This window comes from Paramormyrops kingsleyae, chromosome 25, assembly GCF_048594095.1.
Source record: "Paramormyrops kingsleyae isolate MSU_618 chromosome 25, PKINGS_0.4, whole genome shotgun sequence".
Taxonomy (NCBI): Eukaryota; Metazoa; Chordata; class Actinopteri; order Osteoglossiformes; family Mormyridae; genus Paramormyrops; species Paramormyrops kingsleyae.
In genome coordinates this window covers 14806339-14830462 of record NC_132821.1, presented here as the reverse complement: position 1 = coordinate 14830462, position 24124 = coordinate 14806339, and the positions used below count along the sequence as shown (strand labels likewise).

The window sequence follows — 24124 nt, the reverse complement described above, 5'->3', positions numbered from 1 at the left end:
GGAATAGTTGACGAAATGGCGTCGGATGGCGTAGCTTCTAGCGGTGGGGCGTAAAGACCTTGCATTCCAGAGCATCCCTGCGCATATGAGAGTCTGCTCCGTACATCTCCGTTCAGGTAAGTCAGGTTCCGGTGTGATCACTAGACTCCATTCTTGTGTTTGTCCCTAAAGAGAACAGCCAGGATAGGAAATGCTGGAAACCCATCCCGACCGGAGTCCATCCCTTCCCGGTGGCACAGTAGCCCGAAAGTGTTTGTGAGTGTGGTTTATGTCAGATTAGGAGAGCTGAAATGAACCTTTTGTTGGATGATAGTCGGCGACCAAAACAAGAGCTAGATCACAGAAAAGTGTTTCAAAAGCGACAGCGTCAAAGTGAAATGCAACACTGGATGGAAGTTTTCTAGTCCTGATGAAGGATGTAGAATCGGAATCCATATATGTTTCCATACAAGGAATTTGCCTTGGTGGTGCTTTTACATGACATTACAAAGAACATACATCATTTAGCAAAGACATATGCAGAAAGGTAATAGACAATAGACTGGCAATTGGGTAATATGATAATAATATGATAATTAAGTTTATTAATGGCAGTAATGATGGTATTATGATATTTATATATGTGTGTGTACATAGTAATCATTGTAGTATGAATATAAACTATATAAATGGTATAATAATTTAAAGGGCTCTTGAATAGTGTCGTTATTAAGTAGCAGCCAAGTCAACTATATGTGCAAGAGTGCAAAATATATAAAGAGTTCGCAGTATGTGTGCATAATGTGCAAGAGTGCAGAATATAATCATAGAGGAAGTTTATCAGTTGTTCACTGGTTATGCTGGTGGATATTTCACTGCAGCTGACGATTAATTGAACGTCCATTCAGAGACTGGTTTGGTTAATGAGAGAGACTGCCTGAGGGGAGAAGCTCTTGGCGTGTCTTGTGGTCTTGGTTCTGATTGCCATGAGTCTTCTCCTGGAGGGTAAGGCTTGAAAGATGTGGTGAGCAGGGTGAGATGGGTCCTCAAAGATTTTGTACGCCCGTTTCCTGGTTCTGGTGATGTACAGTGTCTGGAGGGTAGGCAGGTTACTGCCGATTATTCGCTTTGCTGAGTGGATGATGTGTTGCAGTCTGGCTTGGTCTCGTTCACTGACTCAATGATTGTAGCGTAAAACTGGGCCATCGTGGTTATAACATGTTATTTTGGATCAGGCACGGACAGTTGTGAGAGTTCAGTCCGCATTAGCTCCGATAGAATAGTATTAAATGCAAAGCTAAAGTCCACAAACAGAATCCTAACATATGTCTCAGGGCACTCCAAGTGTCGGAGCAAGAAATGGAGTCCAGTGTTAACTGCATTGTCCACAGGTCTGTTGGTTCTGTAGGCAGACTGTAGCCTGGGGTCAAGAGATGCGTCTGTGATGGTTTTAAGGTATGACAGCACAAGTCTCTCAGAAGCCTTCATTACCACCGATGTGAGAGCCACCAGTCTGTAGTCACCGAGGCAAGAGACTCTGGGTTTCTTTGGAAAAGGTGTTATTGTGGATGATTTAAGACACAAAGATCCAGTGACTGGTTGAAAATATCTGTGAAGACAGGTGACTGTTGATCTGCACAGTGCTTCAGAGTGGCTGGGGAGTGTTGGAGTACGCCGTCTCCACCGGGTCAAGAGATTCACAGCTGACACGTGGAGAAGTTGCAGGTCACCAGTTTATTCTCTGACAGATTGCAATCCGGGAGCGACCATCTGACATACATTCGGCATGTACAAGAGGAGGCTCTGCCATATGTATCAGCTGTTTCCCTTTTAAAGCCCTTTGGGCATCTCCCCCCTCTCTCGGTACCTTCCGTCTACGTGACAACCACATGTTTGATATTTGCTCTAGTTAGTCGGTTAGTACTTGTCCTTCTGGAAGGCTAAATGATAAGTAGAGGCCGCTGACGTTTTCTGTCGCTCCCTCTATCTGTTCCGATTAGGTCCCCCTGCCCTGCCGGCGCCAGTCAGTTCTCGTTTCAGTTAACTGCATTTTCTAGAATCAACCCCCCCCCCTTTCATCATGCCCTGCTTTAAGCTATATTCTCATTTTCCTCTATTCATTGTATGTTCTTTATAATTCTATTGAATCCCACACTACCTAGCAATGTTGGTAGTAACGCGTTACTGTAATTCCACTACTTTTGTCTGTAAGGAGTAATGCAACTAATTACCATTTCAAATTAAAAAACGCAAAGTACTGAAATTTCAATGGACTCGTTACCTTTGTCTTGCGTGAAAATATTAATGGATAAAGGCAGCATGTTCCCCTCATTTCATGTTTATGATGTAACGCCATCCGACCTTACCCTGGCGCAATGAATGGGTGATATTATAGGTACGCTGATAGGTACAATTAGACAGTTGTATTGTCTGGCACTGTCACAGCAGCAACACTAAAGTAATATAACTACCATGCAATTTGCTAAGTCACGAAGTTATCTTTTGTCATGTGACTATACCGTTACATACCTTAACGCAATTAAGATGTTTTCATGTGTTTCTAATGATACAATTACACCACTAGCCATGTAGAGGCATTAATCGGGAATTCATTTATAAAGGCTTCATGTGACCGAAAAAGATGCCAAACATTCATAGGTACGTATCTAAGAGGATTTTGGGATTTATAAAGAAAAACGTATACTGAAAACAACTCGCACGTTTTGTGAACGAGGCTGAAGGGGATGCGGTTTCGACAGAATCCTGTAGAGGGCACTGTGTATGCTAAATTGAAGGCTCCAGGAATGTTGTCGGCATTTCATTTCATTTCATGGTCACACGGCCGTCGGCTCTGAAATTAAACTGTTCTTTTAAATAGAATTGTTTAAATTTGCAAACTGAATTGTATGCTGTGTTTGAATGTTCAGATATCATTAGATATTTCACTGCATATTTTTCAACTTAATGGCCTCTGAAATTGCTACTCTGTCACTAAGACGTACTACACAAACAAAGCATTTTCTGCCCAAAGTAAAGGCTTCTTATTCAGTTTCCCTACAGTGGATAGCTGGGGTCCGTGGGATGTTTGGATGTTAGTGTCAGGGCATTCTGGTAGAATGTGACCATTGGCAACAATGGGCTGGACAGCTCTGTGCTCATCTTGTCTCATCTGGGACTCCCACCATCACTGCCACTGAGCATCTCCTCTACAAGCAAACACTGGGGTGCCACCAAGACCAGCAGGCTGCTGGTGGCTCTGGGATGCAACCACTACTGAGGCCAGATGAGGGAGCCACTAATGATGGCTTGAAGACATATCAGTGTCAGAATGACATGTTTGAGATAAATGTAGAACTACAGGATAAATTTACAGTTATACCGCCAGGTGTTTTCATAACAGCTCGCTTATAGTAACATTATCACTAGCATCCATTTCACTTGTTTGACGAGAGAGAACTGACAGACTTTTGTCTCTCATACGTTCCCTGTAATTATGCACTAAATAATGAATTGTCATGACCGTTATTTGATAATGTGTGTGGTTTTTATGTTGTTGTATGATAAAATCTTGTCGCCACGGTACTGATAGTAATTTTGTGTCACCAATTAGCTAGCATCGCTCACTTGGTAAGAGGCTGAAGCTAGGTTTGCCGCATAGCCTATGTGTCCATGGCTTGTAGTAAAAAAAGAGGAAAGCAGAATATTATATGATGATATCAGGATCATGAGTAATAAAAATGATGTGGTGGTTATGGGTGATTTTAATTTACCTGGGATACAGTGGGACACAGTCTCTGGCTCTTCTGTAAATGAACTTGAGATGGTGGAATTAGTACAGGATTGTTTTTTTACTCAGTTTGTTAATACTCCTACCAGGGGAGAAGCCCTTCTTGATCTTGTTTTTTGTAATAACCAGGATAGGATTGGAAAATTAGAGGTTTTAGACCCATTGTACGGTAGTGATCATAACATGGTTAAATTCGAGGTTAATTTTAGTGTCCGAAGAGCAAAGTCTAAATTAAAAGTATACAATGTTAGGAAGGCTAACTTTAATGGTATGAGACGGAAATTAGAAACTGTAAACTGGACAGAGTTAAATAGCAAAACAGTTGAAGAGGCATGGGAATTTTTCAAAAGCACATTGTTGCAAGTGCAAGAGGACTTCATACCTGTTTCCAGCAAAACTAAATCTAGGAAACGACAACCAAGGTGTAGGGCTGGACAATAATTCGATATCAATATATATCGCGATATAATTTTTTTCGATAACGGTGATACGATTTTTAAACACATTTCCGATATTTCGATATACATTTGAATATTATATATATTCACCGGCTTTTAAAAATGTATCACAAGTGCTAAACAGCGCGTATTCAAATCGCATTCGCATGGTAATTTGCTGAACAATGCAGCTGTGAAACGTGATCCAGGTAAAACTTTTTTAGACAGCATAAATAATATTGAAGCATTTGTTTTCAAGCAGACTGTTAAAAGCAAAAGCAACAAAGCATTTTAGACTTTGTAAAGAAACCATAGTAACCACGTGTATGATACTTTTCAGAGCTGCGTCAGAGGGAAATGACTCGTGAATTTAATTTTGACACTGGTTAGCTTTTTGTGAAAACGAACTACAGTACACCCCGCAGGTTTTTTGTGATTTTGTGAGCGATCTTTGTGTTTTCAATGTTGGAGAATATAATTAAAGGTTTGTATCAAGAAACGACGGTGGTTTTTATTGTATACTGGTAAATCTCTGCTGTTAGTTGGTGGTATGCCTTTTGTTAGCCAACATGTATGTCGGGGCAGGTGTTACGGAAAATTCAGTTTCCCCATGTTCCCCCTGTCGCACGCTGATCTGAAATCACGACGTCACCCGCTGCTTCGTAGTTATACGGTTTCGCTGTCGTCTTAATGTCTTACTTTATTTCTTTCATATCTTTCTTAATGTCTTTAGTGTGCTGCGGGAAACAAACTATTTATGCAAAAACATCGCCTGTCTTTTCGATATCTGTGTATTTAAAGAACTGAAACTATTTCAATCGCTGGTAATACTCCTTTGCGTAATACTGTTTATTCTAATTATGGCGTAATTGTACGCAACTTACTCGTTACATTTAACTACTGCTGACAGCGCTGTACATGGAAATGCATGGCTGAATCACTTTTCATGAAACCATCAATACGTTTGCGTATAGATACGAAAGGGGAACACTATTAGCGTAAGGCTGGAATATATGGTTCCCCTCGATAAAGCAGACACACAGCAAGTCTGGACCTCGATACTGATAATACAACTTCATTATTACATTATGCAGTTATGTGCCTGAATGACTTTCAGCCATCTCACGTGGTTCTTCGCACAAATATGAAAGGGAAACACTATTTCCTAAAATCCAGGATATTCAGTTCCCCCTGCTAAAACAGGCATGCAGCAACTCTGGGCCTCAGTACTGATAGCAATAGTTTATAAGTATTTAATCATATCTAAATGACTTCTAGCCACCCCTCATACTCCCACAGCCAGTAAGGCAGGGGGAACGGATTTTCCCAGTGCCCGGGAAAATCTGTTCCCCCTACTTAAATCACAAAGACAGTGTTTCTAAAACATGCTGCTCTTTGTGTTAACTCTGCTATAAGTACACATGTCTTTGAATACCTTTCAGCCACCCCTCATACTCCCACAGCCAGTAAGGCAGGGGGAACGGATTTTCCCAGTGCCCAGGAAAATCTGTTCCCCCTACTTAAATCAGAAAGACAGTGTTTCTAAAACATGCTGCTCTTTGTGTTAACTCTGCTATAGGTACACATGTCTTTGAATAACTTTCAGCCACCCCTCATACTTCCACAGACAGTAAGGCAGGGGGAACGGATTTTCCCAGTGCCCGGGAAAAACTGTTCCCCCTACTTAAATCACAAAGACAGTGTTTCTAAAACATGCTGCTCTTTGTGTTAACTCTGCTATAGGTACATGGACATGTCATTGAATAACTTTCAGCCACCCCTCATACTTCCACAGACAGTAAGATGGGGGGAACGGATTTTCCCAGTGCCCGGGAAAAACTGTTCCCCCTACTTAAATCACAAAGACAGTGTTTCTAAAACATGCTGCTCTTTATGTTAACTCTGCTATAGGTACACATGTCATTGAATAACTTTCAGCCACCCCTCATACTCCCACAGCCAGTAAGGCAGGGGGAACGGATTTTCCCAGTGCCCGGGAAAATCTGTTCCCCCTACTTAAATCACAAAGACAGTGTTTCTAAAACATGCTGCTCTTTGTGTTAACTCTGCTATAAGTACACATGTCTTTGAATAACTTTCAGCCACCCCTCATACTCCCACAGCCAGTAAGGCAGGGGGAACGGATTTTCCCAGTGCCCGGGAAAATCTGTTCCCCCTACTTAAATCACAGACAGTGTTTCTAAAACATGCTGCTCTTTGTGTTAACTCTGCTATAAGTACACATGTCATTGAATAACTTTCAGCCACCCCTCATACTCCCACAGCCAGTAAGGCAGGGGGAACGGATTTTCCCAGTGCCCGGGAAAATCTGTTCCCCCTACTTAAATCACAAAGACAGTGTTTCTAAAACATGCTGCTCTTTGTGTTAACTCTGCTATAGGTACACATGTCATTGAATAACTTTCAGCCACCCCTCTTACTCCCACAGCCAGTAAGGCAGGGGGAACGGATTTTCCCAGTGCCCGGGAAAATCTGTTCCCCCTACTTAAATCACAAAGACAGTGTTTCTAAAACATGCTGCTCTTTATGTTAACTCTGCTATAGGTACACATGTCATTGAATAACTTTCAGCCACCCCTCATACTCCCACAGCCAGTAAGGCAGGGGGAACAGATTTTCCCAGTGCCCGGGAAAATCTGTTCCCCCTACTTAAATCAGAAAGACAGTGTTTCTAAAACATGCTGCTCTTTGTGTTAACTCTGATATAGGTTCCTGTGTCATTGAATAACTTTCAGCCACCCCTCATACTCCCACAGCCAGTAAGGCGGGGGGAACGGATTTTCCCAGTGCCCGGGGAAAACTGTTCCCCCTAATTAAATCAGAAAGACAGTGTTTGTTTGTTTTTTTTTTTTAGAAGAATAAGCTTAGGTATTTTATACATTATTTTAATAAATCTTTTAAAGTTAACAACATCAAATAAATTAAATAGCTGTTTAACAGATATAACCAGTTAAATAATTGCAAACTTCAGTTAAAAGTGCAAAAGAACCATTCAGAAAATGCTAACATGCATAAGTTGAAAACTCGCTTAACAATAAAAAATGTTAAAATATAATTACAAAATAATTAACATAAATACAGAAAAACAACCAAACTTAACAACAAAAATAAATGTATCACCTACTTTTCTCAACTTTGGAAAACGTGGTCGGTGCTGGAGACTGTGGGTCCTGAGGGGTCAGTGCAGGGGACTGTGGGTCCTGAGGGGCCAGTGCAGGGGACTGTGGGTCCTGAGGGGTCAGTGCAGGAGACTGTGGGTCCTGAGGGGTCAGTGCAGGAGACTGTGGGTCCTTAGGGGTCAGTGCAGGGGAATGTGGGTCCTTAGGGGTCAGTGCAGGGGACTGTGGGTCCTTAGGGGTCAGTGTAGGGGACTGTGGGTCCTGAGGGGTCAGTGCAGGGGACTGTCAGTCCTGAGGGGTCACTGCAGGGGACTGTGGGTCCTTAGGGGTCAGTGCAGGAGACTGTGGGTCCTGAAGGCTCGATGCAGGACACTGTGGGTCCTGAAGGCTCGGTGCAGGAGACTGTGGGTCCTGAGGGGTCAGTGCAGGGGACTGTGGGTCCTGAGGGGTCAGTGCAGGAGACTGTGGGTCCTGAGGGGTCAGTGCAGGAGACTGTGGGTCCTGAGGGGTCAGTGCAGGGGACTGTGGGTCCTGAGGGGCCAGTGCAGGGGACTGTGGGTCCTGAGGGGTCAGTGCAGGAGACTGTGGGTCCTGAGGGGTCAGTGCAGGGGACTGTGGGTCCTTAGGGGTCAGTGCAGGGGACTGTGGGTCCTTAGGGGTCAGTGCAGGGGACTGTGGGTCCTTAGGGGTCAGTGTAGGGGACTGTGGGTCCTGAGGGGTCAGTGCAGGGGACTGTGGGTCCTGAGGGGCCAGTGCAGGGGACTGTGGGTCCTGAGGGGTCAGTGCAGGAGACTGTGGGTCCTGAGGGGTCGGTGCAGGAGACTGTGGGTCCTGAGGGGTCGGTGCAGGAGACTGTGGGTCCTTAGGGGTCAGTGCAGGAGACTGTGGGTCCTTAGGGGTCAGTGCAGGAGACTGTGGGTCCTTAGGGGTCAGTGCAGGAGACTGTGGGTCCTGAAGGCTCGGTGCAGGAGACTGTGGGTCCTTAGGGGTCGGTGCAGGAGACTGTGGGTCCTGAGGGGTCGGTGCAGGAGACTGTGGGTCCTGAGGGGTCGGTGCAGGGGATTGTGGGTCCTGAGGGGTCGGTGCAGGAGACTGTGGGTCCTTAGGGGTCGGTGCAGGGGACTGTGGGTCCTGAGGGGTCAGTGCAGGAGACTGTGGGTCCTTAGGGGTCAGTGCAGGGGACTGTGGGTCCTGAGGGGTCAGTGCAGGGGACTGTGGGTCCTGAGGGGTTAGTGCAGGAGACTGTGGGTCCTGAGGGGTGGGTGCTGGAGGTTGTGAGAAACTTTTTTGAAGTCTGTGAGGCACATGTGGCAGTTCTTGAATATATGGAACCAGATGATCCAAATTAATTTTGAGAAACTTTATCCCTTTCTCATTAACCAACATTCTTCCCTTCAATCGAGGTTATTGTGAATGGCCCCAGAAGCTCTTTGTCAAGCTTTCCTCCTTTTCTCTCCAGACTCCTGACATTCTTCCTGAGAACTTTGTCGCCAATTTTAAGATTTTGTGGTGTAGCTCCAAGGCCCAGCTTTCTTCTCCTTGTTTTTTCCCTTGCTTTTGTCATATTTTTCTTCACTGCACTGAATATTAGGTCCTGAGTTTTAAGAGCAGGACTGACAATTTCGTCCTCCAAAACTGTCTCCACTGTTTCATTAATCTAGGCAATAATAAATAAATAACATTACTTTTACATCACCGATACTTTTAGGTTATCATTATAATATCTATCTTTCAATGTGAAGAAACAGATGTTTTGAGAAATATAAATTATTACCACAAATATACTCACATCAAAAGACTCTGGGACCTCTGAAAAATAAGGAGCCTCCCTGCCAAACATAAGGAAGTATGGGGAAAACATTGTAGTCAGTTGTTTTTTGGTCCTGATATTGAAAAGGACGGCATCAAGATAGGTGTCCCATAATGTGGGTCTTTCATCACAAACTTTTGAAAGGGTTCTAAAGAGAACAGAAGGAGTTTCAGGAGTTTACACACAGTGGTGGAGGAAGTACTGAAGCTTAGTACTTAAGTAAAAGTACAAATATTGTGCAAAATATGTACTCAAGTAAAAGTAGAAGTGCTACATCAACAATCTTACTTAAGTGAAAGTACTAAGTACTTACTTTTAAATTTACTTTAAAGTATTTTTTTAAGTAAAAGTACTCACCAATGGTTTATCTCGACGTCTCGGGTGTGCCATTTTGTAAAAGAATAGTAGATATACTGACTTACGCCTCTACCGATGTCATTGCTCGTAACAATTACAAGGAACTATACAGTATATGTGTATTGGAAAGTTTGGTGTGCTTATTGTGCGTGCACTCTGCAATACTGTCTGTACCCTAACTTAGAATTATGTGGATGACAAGTTATCTACTAGGTATCACCCACTAATATACCATTAAGATAAACCATGTTGAATGGGTCCATGTTGAATGTCTCATCTTCTTGAAATCAAGCCAGTCTACCAGCTCGTGCTGCTAATTGACACACGCTCTGCCATCATTGGAGCTAATAAAGCCACCTGATTGGTAGGAAATGGCAAGCAACGGCAGAATGCAATAGGCTAACTATTTTTTCATGCAAGATTTTAAGGAAATTGTGTTCATGAAATGTAACGACTAACGGCATAAATTGTAGAAATGTAGTGGAGTAGAAAGTACAGATAATTGCCGCAAAATGTAATGGAGTAAAATAAAAAGTATAATTTTTACTTGAGTAAAGTACAGATATGTAAAAATGTACTTAAGTACAGTAACAAAGTACAAATACTTTGTTACATTCCACCACTGTTTACACATAATATGCAGTGTAATACCTTAAATAAGTCATGCAAACAGGAAGTTACCTCTCTATAGTACCATTCATCCGTTCCACCAGTCCATTAGTTTGAGGGTGGTAAGGTGAACAGAGACTTCTCTCAATACCAAACAAGGTGCATACTTCTCTGTTTACCTAGGGAAAGACCAGCAGGAAAAATAACACCGTGGACTTCGCATTTTTGGTGACATTTCTAACCAAAATTAGTATACAGTGTTGTTTTTTTTTATTGCTGATAATGTAGATAATTTTCTGGTTTTGATATACCTTTTATCCAGACAAAATTGTTCTCAGTCAAACCCTGAATGAATATGTATCTGAACTGTACAAGGCTATTCTTGAACATTTTTCAATATAAAAATTATTCCGATGTCCAACTTAAATGTAATGTTTTCATTAATATTGTATTAAACTACTTCACATTCCTCTTTGTCAAACCAGAAAAATTAAAATGAAAAGATATTTGTGTGCTGTTATAATGCCCATACTTGCTATTCAAAAAATGACATATATCCAACCTGATTAACAAATTCTCTGCCTTGATCAGTGAGAATTCACAATGCACATGGTGACATCTCCTGCTGCTTTTGAGGGTAATGGATATGCCTCTACCCACTTTGTAAAATAATCAATCAGTACACAAATGTACTGATTGCCTTTTTCAGTCAAAGGCAATTTTCCAATAAGGTCCATACCAACTAATTCCCATGGTTCATTTACCTACAAACAGAAATAAGTTCATTAGTAATTATTAAATGGAATAATGCTAATAGCTATAAAATCACAGAAATGAGAAAAAAATTCAGTTACTTACAGTTATTGGAATATAAGCTTCTTTGAGTTTTATTACCCTTTTAGACTGGCATGCTGGGCATTGTTTAATCTGCATTTAAACATATAACATGAATAAATTTAAAGAGCAATGTTAAGAACTATTTTCTAATAAATGTATAGATGAATCCATTCTAAAATAACTATTCTTTAAAAGATATTATATCAATGATGTATTATGTAGGAACCAATACATTAATTTTGGAAGACAACAGTTGATTTAGTGTTATAGCATAGTAAGAACACACATTTATAGACTTATTATAATTTTAGATAATGATTACAATTGTATTTCAGTCTTTAAGACATGTTACATCGTCTACGTGTCATTTGCCATGCAAATGCTTATCATAGGCTTTAATTAGCCTAATTGTAAATAATTAAAAACTTACCCAATTTTCGATATCGGCAGTCATGCTAGGCCAGTAATACCGTTTGGAAATTGCATCCTGCGTTCTTTCTTTTCCACTGTGTCCACCAGTGGCAGTGGCATGGAACTCTTTAAAAACGTCATCTGCCTCTTCAGCACTTCGCACAACTTTAACCAAGCGCTCTTCATTTGTGCCCTTTCGGCGGACATAATAAAGCACCCCATCTGTCAAGAGATTAAATAAATAAAGCAGAACCTCGATTGCAAAATATGTGTATGCCACATACCAATTTGGTATTTTCATTTTGATACAAAACGCCATATATTGTAACAAAGGCAAAATGTAAAATAATGGCCTATAAAGCTAGGCCTGTTAGGTAAGATGTGGTCAACAGGCTTAGGATAGACATGGAAAGTATATTTTTATGTAACATAATTATACCTTTTACTTAAGTAATGTAGGTCTATGTAAAATATTTGTATGACTCATGATTTAAGACAGATCACTATGGTAGGCCTGTTTAGAATACGTTTTACCTTTGATGGAATACTGTTGCGCACGTCGTCGAATGACATATTTTTCTGCCTTAGTTCGGGAATCAGGATATTTGCCAGCTGTTAAATATGTATATATTATACCATACTGTATTGGATCCATTTTGTCAATCTGTTAGTAGTCACACTCGAAAAACTATAATCGACCGCTATCTTCTTTCGCCTTCCAGAACTGAGAAACGTACAATGACGCAAACGACGTAGATATTTACGACAGAGCAATGCTGTTAAAATGATCTTTCAGAGAAAGCGTATGCGTCATGGAATAAACCAGGGCCTGATTATACGAAAAATCTGTACCACTGCCCCAAACAAACAAACAAACGAATAAATAAAATATAGCGCGTATAAAAGATTGAGCGGAAGTAAAATGTAGTTATTTGTTTATGAATGTTCTTAACAAAATCCAGGCAGTACAGTTATTGCTCACCATATGAAGCAAAGGTCCATACAAATCAAATTAATATGTTTCTAAATCTATTAGATTTATTATTAAAGTTGTGGCAGCATTGAAATACTTATGAGGGGTGGCTGAAAGTTATTCAATGACATGTGTACCTATAGCAGAGTTAACATAAAGAGCAGCATGTTTTAGAAACACTGTCTTTCTGATTTAATTAGGGGGAACAGTTTTTCCCGGGCACTGGGAAAATCCGTTCCCCCTGCCTTGCTGGCTGTGGGAGTATGAGGGGTGGCTGAAAGTTATTCAAAGACATGTGTACCTATAGCAGAGTTAACATAAAGAGCAGCATGTTTTAGAAACACTGTGTTTGTGATTTAAGTAGGGGGAACAGATTTTCCCTGGCACTGGGAAAATCCGTTCCCCATGCCTTACTGGCTGTGGGAGTATGAGGGGTGGCTGAAAGTTATTCAATGACATGTCCATGTACTGTACCTATAGCAGAGTTAACATAAAGAGCAGCATGTTTTAGAAACACTGTCTTTGTGATTTAAGTAGGGGGAACAGTTTTTCCCGGGCACTGGGAAAATCCGTTCCCCCTGCCTTACTGTCTGTGGAAGTATGAGGGGTGGCTAGAAGTCATTTAGATATGATTAAATACTTATAAACTATTGCTATCAGTACTGAGGCCCAGAGTTGCTGCATGCCTGTTTTAGCAGGGGGAACTGAATATCCTGGATTTTAGGAAATAGTGTTTCCCTTTCATATTTGTGCGAAGAACCACGTGAGATGGCTGAAAGTCATTCAGGCACATAACTGCATAATGTAATAATGAAGTTGTATTATCAGTATCGAGGTCCAGACTTGCTGTGTGTCTGCTTTATCGAGGGGAACCATATATTCCAGCCTTACGCTAATAGTGTTCCCCTTTCGTATCTATACGCAAACGTATTGATGGTTTCATGAAAAGTGATTCAGCCATGCATTTCCATGTACAGCGCTGTCAGCAGTAGTTAAATGTAACGAGTAAGTTGCGTACAATTACGCCATAATTAGAATAAACAGTATTACGCAAAGGAGTATTACCAGCGATTGAAATAGTTTCAGTTCTTTAAATACACAGATATCGAAAAGACAGGCGATGTTTTTGCATAAATAGTTTGTTTCCCGCAGCACACTAAAGACATTAAGAAAGATATGAAAGAAATAAAGTAAGACATTAAGACGACAGCGAAACCGTATAACTACGAAGCAGCGGGTGACGTCGTGATTTCAGATCAGCGTGCGACAGGGGGAACATGGGGAAACTGAATTTTCCGTAACACCTGTTCTCCACCTTCTGGTCATTGAAAGGTGCTACACAGGCGCGCACCCTCTACGTAAACAAAATGCATTTCTTTCACTCACGAAATACATTTCGTCTACAAAGTGACATTCTTCCATTCAGTTCCAGTCCGTTTCCAAGAAGATTTTGGAACAGTAGTTTACGTGCATAAGCAGTTGTTTACATGCATAAACAGTTGCTTACGAGTGTAAGTTCTAGAACCCAGAGTATAAATTTGATCGTTGTCGGACGATCATCTCAGTTTGACATTTTCTGCAACACGCATTAACTGCAAACTTCTTTTAGTCACCAAAATGTGCAAGGTTAAGAGAGTAGTCTACCGTGTGGAGGTCTTTTATGAGCAGGGGGGCGTTACACGGTGTATCGAGTTCACCATCACAAAGGGCAGAAAAAGGTGCTTTGTCAAATATGACGCACCAAATGCCATCGTGAAAGCAGGGTCTGAGTGGAAGTTTGCTGGGCAGTACTTCGTGAGAAGTATTGTCCAGAATTTTCTCTCATTGGACCACACTCTGCATCAGTGCCTGGAATCATGCAGCCCTCCTGCTGACGATGATTTCTGCAGCCCAGCTGCAGAGGCTGAGACAGGTAGGCCTACTGCATCACCTGTAGATCACACACCTTTCCACTGAGTGACTAGGAAGAAGGTAAAGAAAAGTGGAACAAATGCCTGTATTCACCATGCAGTATTGTTTTCAGGTGTGGGACCTGAGGCAGACAGTGAGGGAGACGCCACTGAAGCTGTGGGTAACAGACGTGAGAGTTCTGTCCTCGTTGAGGTCCCAGAGACCAGCATCAAGGTACTGAGTTTAATCTTAAGGGGGCAGTTTCCCAGACACGGTTTAAATTAAGTCAGGGGTTGGCCTTAATCTGGAATAGTTAATCATAGTTTTAAAAATGGCTTTCTGAATGACTAATTACTGATTACTGCACTATGGAGTCCTGACTTGCGGTAGGCAAGATCAATTTAAAATCACCTATACTAGTCTGAATTAGCTGAACTGAGGTTGTCTTATTTGCAATTTATAGGCAAATGAAGAACCCGATCAGTTGGATGATTCACGGCCTGGAATAATGGAGAGCCAGCCAATGTTGGAGAACATCTCAACTGACGACCATCCAGAGGGTTCAGATGAGGTGTCACACACATCTACCTCAAGTATGTGAGAACATTTCACTTTGCCTTTTCTTTCTCTACTTTAAAACTTTCATTTACTTCTGTGTCATCTGATATGAAATATCTCTTCATGCAATCTGCATTTATTTGACCATACATATGGACTTTTCTTGTTTCAAGGACAAAATGATGTGGACAGTACTCAAGACCTGCATGTTGATTCACCGTTCACATCTGCAGGAGCAAGGGTGGCAATGTCAGCCAGTACTGCTCACCAAAAAATCTCTCTCCAGGAAAGGCTGGCAATTGAATTTTATGAGCAAAAGCTAAAGTATCTGCAGGAAGAGCATGATATTAAAATGAAGATTCTTCAGTTACAATTGGAAATGCTGATGGAGAGAAAGATGCAACTGTCTCAGATGTCTCATCAGTACCAGAAACAAAATAAATAAATATTGCTGTCTTAACTCATGTTGGATGTTATAGCTGTTTCTGTATCATACCAGATAACATGTACACTTCTGCTTTTAAAATGTATTTGCTCATTGAATAAGAAAATTTATCTGATCCGAGTAGAACGATGAAAATGTCACAAAGCTCTTTACGTTTAACCGGCCAGAACCTCAGCAAGCAAGCCTGAGGTGACAGTGGCAAGGAAAAACTCCCTCTAGCAGGAAGAAACCTTGAGAGGAACCTAGACTCGGAAAGGGATCCCATCCTCCTCTGGGCGACCGGGGAGCATTAAAGCTGTATTAACATTGATATTAATTTGAGTCCATATAGTTTTAAAGTCCCAGTTGGTTTCATGTAGTTATCTCCAAGGAGTCCAGGTGAGGGTTCAAGCGGTGTAGTGTCGGCTCGCGATCAGCTCGGAAAAGAGAAGATGGAGAAGAGTTATTGCCCTACACCTAACCTAACCTCCGGCAGTACTGAAGTAACTATGGCAGCCTGGCTAAAAGGGAGACCTGGAAGGAAGCACAGACACGAGGGTTTCCAGGGTTTTTGCCGTCAAGCCAAACTACCATCAACAGTTCAGGTGTTATGGTCACCAGCCCATCACAGGGCAGGGAATAACCCAGGAGTGGGCGCCAACACATCCACCTCGTAACACAATCCTAATTGGCTGCCTACCTGCCAGGATCTATCTGTAGGGGTATGTAGGGTACGCTGAACAATCAGGGCACAGCAGGCTCATCACCCAGGCGGGATTAAAAGCCTTAATGGAGCATTTCAGGCAGAGGGTGAATAGAGATGTACATTATGAGAAAAAATATGTGCTTTTAGAACATTGAAGCATGTACATATATTCTTGTAGACCCTAAAAATTTAATTATGAACAGTGAATATGAGCATAATAATGGCCTTTTAAACAACATTAGGTTGCTGTCCATGGTGCTGAAAACCTGAATTGGCAAGTTTTACGTGAATTTTTTACCCTCTTTAATTGTAACCCTCTTATTTTGTTGGCAGTGATGCTCTGTGAAGTCTACAGGGGTGGGTATAGAATGGATTACAGTGGGTAATAGGTGATTTACATTAACTTTTTACAATTAACAACCAAAATGGTTTGGACAATCAGTTTAACTTTGAACAATAACACTTCCCAAAAGTTTCTCTCTGTCTCTCTTGCCAGTTATTTATCGTTATACCCAAATCAAGGAGGAATCAACTGCAAAATGCATTGTAGGAGATATAAGATGCAAACCCATTAAATGTTCTTTTTGTTTAAACATTATAAAACAGACTAATATACATTAAGCAGTTTGAAACTTTACATTTAGTCCTACATCACTTAGAAAAAGCAGGCGATGACCAGCCCAACCAGCAGTTCCATCTCTGATTTTGCAGAATCCCTTGTCAGGATAACTTTCAAAGTCATGACTTAACTAATTTTCAGCTCTGTCTTTAACTTCATCATTTAGATTAAACTGATCTTTGCAGAGGGAAATGCAATGAAGTCACGAAACATACTGAATGTATACATTTTGACATGCACAATATGGACAAAAGTATTGGGACACACCTTTCAATCACAGGTGTTTCATTCAGACCCATTGTCGTGGGTGCATAAAGTCAATCACCTAACCATGCATTCAGGTTTACAAACCTTTGTAAAAGAATGGGTCGTTCTGAAAAGCTCAGTGAATTCAAGCAGGCTATTGTCATAGGATACCTCCATGGCAATAAGTCAGTTTGTGAAATTCCTTTCCTGCTATATATTCCAGAGTCAACTGGAAGTGGTATTATTGAAATGTGGAAGTGTTTAGGAACAACAAAAGTGACAGAGTGCTAAGGTGCATAGTGCGGAAAATTCGTTAATGTTTTGTTGACTCAATAACTGCAGAGCTCCATACTTTCTCTGGCATTAAGTCTTATGCCAGAAGATTCATGGAATGGGTTTCCATAGCCAAGCAGCTTCATGCAAGCCTCACATCACCAAACGCAATGTCAAGCATTGGATAAAGTGGTGTAAAGCAGCATGTCATTTGACTCTAGAACAGTAGAAATGTGTTCTGTGGAGTGACAAATCAAGTTTCTCTGTCTGGCAGTCTGATGGATGAGTCTGGGTTTGGCAGATGCCAGGAAAACGTTACCTGCCTGACTGGATTGTGCCAAGTTTGATGGAAGAGGGGTAATGGTATGGGGTTGTTTTTCAGGGGTTGGCCTAGACCGTTTAGTTCCAGTACCTCTGCCCTCCCTGCTGGACACCTACAATAAACACTGCAGGTCCAGAGGTACCAAGATAATTAAGGACTCCTCACACCCCGCAAACTGCCTATTCTGCAGGCTGAACTCAGGCAGACGGTTCCGTTGCCTGATGTCCAGGACTGAGAGACTCAGGAAGAGTTTTTTCCCCCAAGCCATAAGGCTTCTCAATTTAAACTAACTCTGGCCTTTCTGTACACTATGTATGTTTGCACTGAATGCACAAATACTGCACATTTGCACTATATTCAGATTTTTGCACTGTATTTTAGATTCTTGATTTTAGGTTGTATATATTGCACTGTATATTTTAGATTATATCTTGGTTCCATAGTATTTATATGATGTAATTTCTCTTTTTACTCCTACTTTACTTCTTACCTTTTTTCTTTTTTTCTCTTCTATTTCTATTTTTCACAGCCAAATAAGGGTGACACAGAGATACATTTCACTGCATGTTGTACTGTATGTAACAAATAAATCTCTTGAATCTTGGTGTCAAGGTGTATCCAGAGGAGATGCCCTTGGAGCGTGCAGAGTGCTGCCTTGTCCTCTACTACCTGGAGGCCACGGTCATTCTGAAGCATCTCCAGCGACCAGACGTGGTGGAGCACATGACCGTAACACATAATGTTTTATCAAAAAAAAAAAACAATGTCCAAGACAATTTGGACAATTCTATGTGTCCCTATTTGTGGGAAAAGTTTAGGGAAGAGGCCCTTTTCTATTCTAGCATTCTGGTAGTAAAATTATAAATTAACCTCTCTGATAACTCTAGTTGAGCCACTTAGAATAAAACTCAGGGCCTCTCACTTGGTGAGCAAAGGTATCTCTTTTATCCAGCAATCCAGCAAAGCGCTCCCATCACACTCTGGCACCAGGTACCAAGGACCCCGAGCACAAAGAGAAACTAGTTGATAAACCATAATTCTCTTCTAAGTTCTGATTGGTCACAAAACACCAAAAAACCAGGCTCAAACGTATAACAAACACAATTCTCCTGCTCTATTGGTTCACCTTGGTAGCAAGGTAAAATCCACCCATTTTGCTCAATTTACCAGAACATGTCTCGACTGCTAGGTTGCTACTTGAAATATGAATATACACTCACCTAAAGGATTATTAGGAACACCTGTTCAATTTCTCATTAATGCAATTATCTAATCAACCAAACACATGGCAGTTGCTTCAATGCATTTAGGGGTGTGGTCCTGGTCAAGACAATCTCCTGAACTCCAAACTGAATGTCAGAATGGGAAAGAAAGGTGATTTAAGCAATTTTGAGCGTGGCCTGGTTGTTGGTGCCAGATGGGCCGGTCTGAGTATTTCACAATCTACTCAGTTACTGGGATTTTCACGCACAACCATTTCTAGGGTTTACAAAGAATGGTGTGCAAAGGGAAAAACATCCAGTATGCGGCAGTCCTGTGGGCGAAAATGCCTTGTTGATGCTAGAGGTCAGAGGAGAATGGGCCGACTGATTCAAGCTGATAGAAGAGCAACTTTGACTTTTGACATCCCACAAATCTCCATCAACTGCAAGATGCTATCCTATCAATATGGGCCAACATTTCTAAAGAATGCTTTCAGCACCTTGTTGAATCAATGCCACTTAGAATTAAGGCAGTTCTGAAGGCGAAAGGGGGTCAAACACCGTATTAGTATGGTGTTCCTAATAATCCTTTAGGTGAGTTGATGGAGATTTGTGGGATGCACATCCAGGGCACGAAGCTCCCGTTCCACCACATCCCAAAGATGCTCTATTGGGTTGAGATCTGGTGACTGTGGGGGCCATTGTAGTACAGTGAACTCATTGTCATGTTCAAGAAACCAATTTGAAATGATTCGAGCTTTGTGACATGGTGCATTATCCTGCTGGAAGTAGCCATCAGAGGATGGGTACATGGTGGTCATAAAAGGATGGACATGGTCAGAAACAATGCTCAGGTAGGCCGTGGCCGTGTCTTGACTGAAGGATTTGCGTTAATTCGCCACCACACCACAAATATATAGTGTATACTATAATATAATTTACCCAAACAACAGATCCCTTATGTTGCTTGCTCATATACATTTGATTTGTGTCTGTGTTTGCCATGACTGGTACAAAAAGACCAGACGGGAAAACACAGCAGGAGATAGAACATGGGGACCAAAAACCAACTGACTCGGGAACAGACGCGGGGACGGAGGAACAAATCCTGGGGCATGAGGCGGAAAACAAGACCGGAATGGGGACTGGAGGACGATAACGAAGGGACTGTAGGATGGGGACCAGAGGGTGACAACGAGGAAGGGACTGCAGGATTGGGACAGGAAGGCGATGATGAGAAGGGAGACAGAACCGGGCTGGTCCTTTGCTGGGCCCCCACCAGTGCCAAGAAAGGTCCACTTGTGTGGAGGTAGAAGTCCGGGCCTTGGGGCATGGGGTCGGGACGGCCTTAGATGGAGAAGCAGAGGCGGCGGCCCCCTGTGGGCCGGGTGCGGACAGAGCAGAGACGAAGGTGGCCCCCTGTGGGCCGGATGCGGGCAGAGCAGAGACGAAGTCGGCCCCCTGCGTACCGGGCGCGGGCGGCTGGGACGTCGCAGAGGCGGCGGCTCCCTGCAGACCGGGCGCGGGCGGCTGGGACGTCGCAGAGGCGGCGGCCCCCTGCGGGCCGGGTGCGGACAGACCAGAGACAAAGGTGGCCCCCTGTGGACCAGGCGCGGGCGGCCGGGGCATCGCAAAGGCGGCAGCCCCCTGTGGGCCGGGCGCGGACAGAGCAGAGACGAAGGTGGCCCCCTGTGGGCCGGATGCGGGCAGAGCAGAGACGAAGTCGGCCCCCTGCGGACCGGGCGCGGGCGGCTGGGACGTCGCAGAGGCGGCGGCTCCCTGCAGACCGGGCGCGGGCGGCTGGGACGTCGCAGAGGCGGCGGCCCCCTGCGGGCCGGGTGCGGACAGACCAGAGACAAAGGCGGCCCCCTGTGGACCAGGCGCGGGCGGCCGGGGCATCGCAAAGGCGGCAGCCCCCTGTGGGCCGGGCGCGGACAGAGCAGAGACGAAGGTGGCCCCCTGTGGGCCGGATGCGGGCAGAGCAGAGATGAAGTCGGCCCCCTGCGGACCGGGCGCGGGCGGCTGGGACGTCACAGAGGCGGCGGCCCCCTGCGGGCCGGGTGCGGACAGACCAGAGACAAAGGCGGCCCCCTGTGGACCAGGCGCGGGCGGCCGGGGCATCGCAAAGGCGGCAGCCCCCTGTGGGCCGGGCGCGGACAGAGCAGAGACGAAGGTGGCCCCCTGTGGGCCGGATGCGGGCAGAGCAGAGACAAAGGCGGCCCCCTGTGGACCAGGCGCGGGCGGCCGGGGCATCGCAAAGGCGGCAGCCCCCTGTGGGCCAGGCGCGGGCGGCCGGGGCATCGCAGAAGCAGAGGCCCCCTGTGGGCCAGGCACGGGCGGCTCGGGCAGAGCGGCGGAGGCGGCTGCGGCTTCCCCTGGGCAGGGCTCGGGCAGAGCGGCGGAGGCGGCTGCGGCTTCCCCTGGGCAGGGCTCGGGCAGAGCGGCGGAGGCGGCTGCGGCTTCCCCTGGGCAGGGCTCGGGCAGAGCGGCGGAGGCGGCTGCGGCTTCCCCTGGGCAGGGCTCGGGCAGAGCGGCGGAGGCGGCTGCGGCTTCCCCTGGGCAGGGCTCGGGCAGAGTGGCGGAGGCGGCTGTGGCTTCCCCTGGGCAGGGCTCGGGCAGAGCGGCGGAAGCGGCTGCGGCTTCCTCTGGGCAGGGCTCGGGCTGAGCGACGGAGGCGACCGTGGCTTCCCCTGGGCAACCTGGTTCGGGTTCCTTAGGCGACCCGGCCAGGTCCACCAGGTGCCAGAAGGCCCTCACCAGCCTTCGCACCTCCTCCTCCGGAGATGCTGGAGAGAGCTGGAGCAGCTGGTTGCCGGCCTCGGTCACGGCACGGCATAACCAGGGTGACTGGAGGACAGCTGGAGTCAGGGATAGCCGTCTCCAGACGGCCTGAAGAGTGCAGAGCTCCTCAACAGAAGCCTGGACATCATCCAGAACAGCAGGTGTCCCAGAGCCTGGGGATCGTCCTTTTGGCTGGTTCATACTGTCAAGGTTGCGGGCGGCTCAGGCACGGGAACGGGAACGGGGCATGGTGCACGAAAAAGGGCGGACGACCCACTTGCGGCTCAGGGAACAGAAAGGGTTTATTAAAATAAACCGAAGACACTACAAACACAATGAAACCAAAAGGACCACAAGGGGTCAAAACTAAAGGGGATTAATTAACAAAAACTAAATAACAAAAACTAGGATGGTAAACAGAATACAGATCTAATCAAGACAAGCAACAACCCTCACATAGACACGACGCGATGAACCAGCGGGGAACAGAACAAAGGCAGGAACTACTATACTACAGGGGTAATGACTAACACAGGGCAGGTGAGGCTGATTAACAAAGACTAGGGAAACAGGACACAGGTGAAACCAATTAACTCAAAGACACTAACAATCAGGGAAACTAAACACTAACCAAGGAAGCATATATCAACACACGGAAGGTACATAGGCAATAACATAAGCAGGGGAACAAGAAACAAAACCAAAACCAATTACAAAGCAAACACCAGGAATAATTAAGCATAAAGGAAAACACCAGGGAGCTAAATAAAGGCGGGATTCGAACTCACAACAAGAGGGAACTCAGGACCGAGGGGCAAACAGAAAACACATGCTTAATACATTGAGCCACGAGACCAGACAAGTAACAGGGGAGAAACAAGGACTGACGTATGGATGGGATGCCCAGCACCACCTGCTGGTCAAACGGGGAAGGGGCACGGAAGGACCACAGCGGGAGGCCGACCCTGACAATGAGCAGGTTGGTGGGAAAACTCTTCAGTCTTTTTTACACATCTCACGTCGTTTCTTCAGTATGACATTTACTAAGAGTTTTTTATTTACTTATTTACCTGAAAGGATGATCCAGGAGCTGGAGCGTCGCCACATGGTGGTGCCTGACACCCCCTCCCCAGCAGTAGCGGCGCAGACCAGCAGTGTTCCTGTGATGGCTGGTACAACCGTGCAGCGACCGGAGAGCTCGGCGACTGAGCAGTCGGAGGACGCAGTCAGTGTCAGCAACGGCGAGATCTTTCAAGTGTGAGTATGAGTGTCTCGGATTTGCAGCTTCATTGATACCTTTTGCTTTTGCTTGTGAGCCAATTGAAGGTGCAATTTTAAGACGAAATATGTTTTCCACATGGCAGTACCCGGGAGGTGCAGTGGCCACAGACCTCCAGGCACATGATGCAGGAGAAGGGACTGCACCGGAAACATTGTCTGGACCATCCCCTCCTGAAGGGCTTCGCCGCATACTTGGAGAAGGATCTCCTGAATGAGAATTTCAAGCAGACGGTGAGGTCTCCCATAAAAGTTCACTCTATTATTTTTTTGGAGCTTTATATCTACGCAATATATTCATTAAGTAATGCCGATCTTATTTTCCAGGTGGAAAACGTCAGCAGGTTCATGTTTTTTGTGAACCCTGAAGAGCCATCCCTTGAATTTCTGAGGGAGAGGGAGAGGACGAAGCTCTTCTTTCGGGAGCTGACTGAGGCTGGTCTCACCAGGCAGACTCAGGTCAACTACATGAAGAGCCTGAAGAGGTTGGTAGCATGTAGATTTTTAACAGTATATTGTAGGTTTGTGTTGTATTGTCGTATCTGTTTTCTTCAAGGAAGTTCAGTCCTCCCACTATTGTCATGGTGGCATGTACAAGTTTATGTACATATGGATACTTACATACATGTCCTTCCTCTGACAGATTCCTCAAGTACCACACCGTGGCCACCGACCTCCGGCGTGACAACATTGCCTTGTGGAATGAGGCAATGTTCTTCGTGGAGTACCTGGGCTCACTCCAGCAGAGCTCTGCAAAGTTGGTGAGTAAGGAGATGACGCAAAGGAGGTAAGTTCAACTGTCAACACCCGTTAAATTCCATATTATGATTTGATTATACATCTCCTCTACTGTGTTTAACACACTCATGATGTTTTTCCTCACTGCTCCTGGAGTGCACTGCATGGAGAAGCAGAGCCATTTTACATTGTGAGCACATTTTATTAAAATGTGTACTGTATTGATTAGGATTGACAGTAATTGAATTTTCTTCTCCCACCCACATAGTCATGTCATTCTCACGGGGATGAGCCCAGAGAAGAGTCCAGAGGACTGCTGGGCCGTGCTGAGGGCTGCCAAGAACGACTTCTTGGCAGTCCTTGGCAAGGTGTATCCGGAGGAGATGCCCCTGGAGTGTGCAGAGTGCTGCCTTGTCCTCTACTACCTGGAGGCCACGGTCATTCTGAAGCATCTCCAGCCACCAGGCGTGGTGGAGCACATGACCGTAAGTGTTGTATTCTTTTTGTCTTCACTTTTCCTTTTTGCCGATACTCTTATTTATCAGTGGGACATCATTGTATTGTGTAGGTCCAGGAGTGGATGACCAGGAGCACGTCCGAGGCCGACCATACGGTGATTGTGGTGAAGGAACACAAGACGTCGGCGCAGCAAGCGGCCACGTTTGCATTATCCTCTGAGGAGGAGACGGTAAGTATATCAAGTTTGATAAGATTTATTTCATAGTTTATTTCAAGAGCAGCGATTTA

At 44.5% G+C, this 24124-nt stretch overlaps 1 long non-coding RNA gene across 1 annotated transcript; it reads right to left on the bottom strand.

The window, feature by feature from the left end:
• Positions 1-10833: 10833 nt before the first annotated feature.
• On the bottom strand, positions 10834-11485 carry LOC140583046 (uncharacterized). The gene is made up of 3 exons (XR_011985841.1): positions 11387-11485; positions 10978-11046; positions 10834-10883 (listed from the first exon to the last, which is right to left on the bottom strand). It is a non-coding gene; the product is annotated as an uncharacterized lncRNA (long non-coding RNA).
• Positions 11486-24124: the final 12639 nt, after the last annotated feature.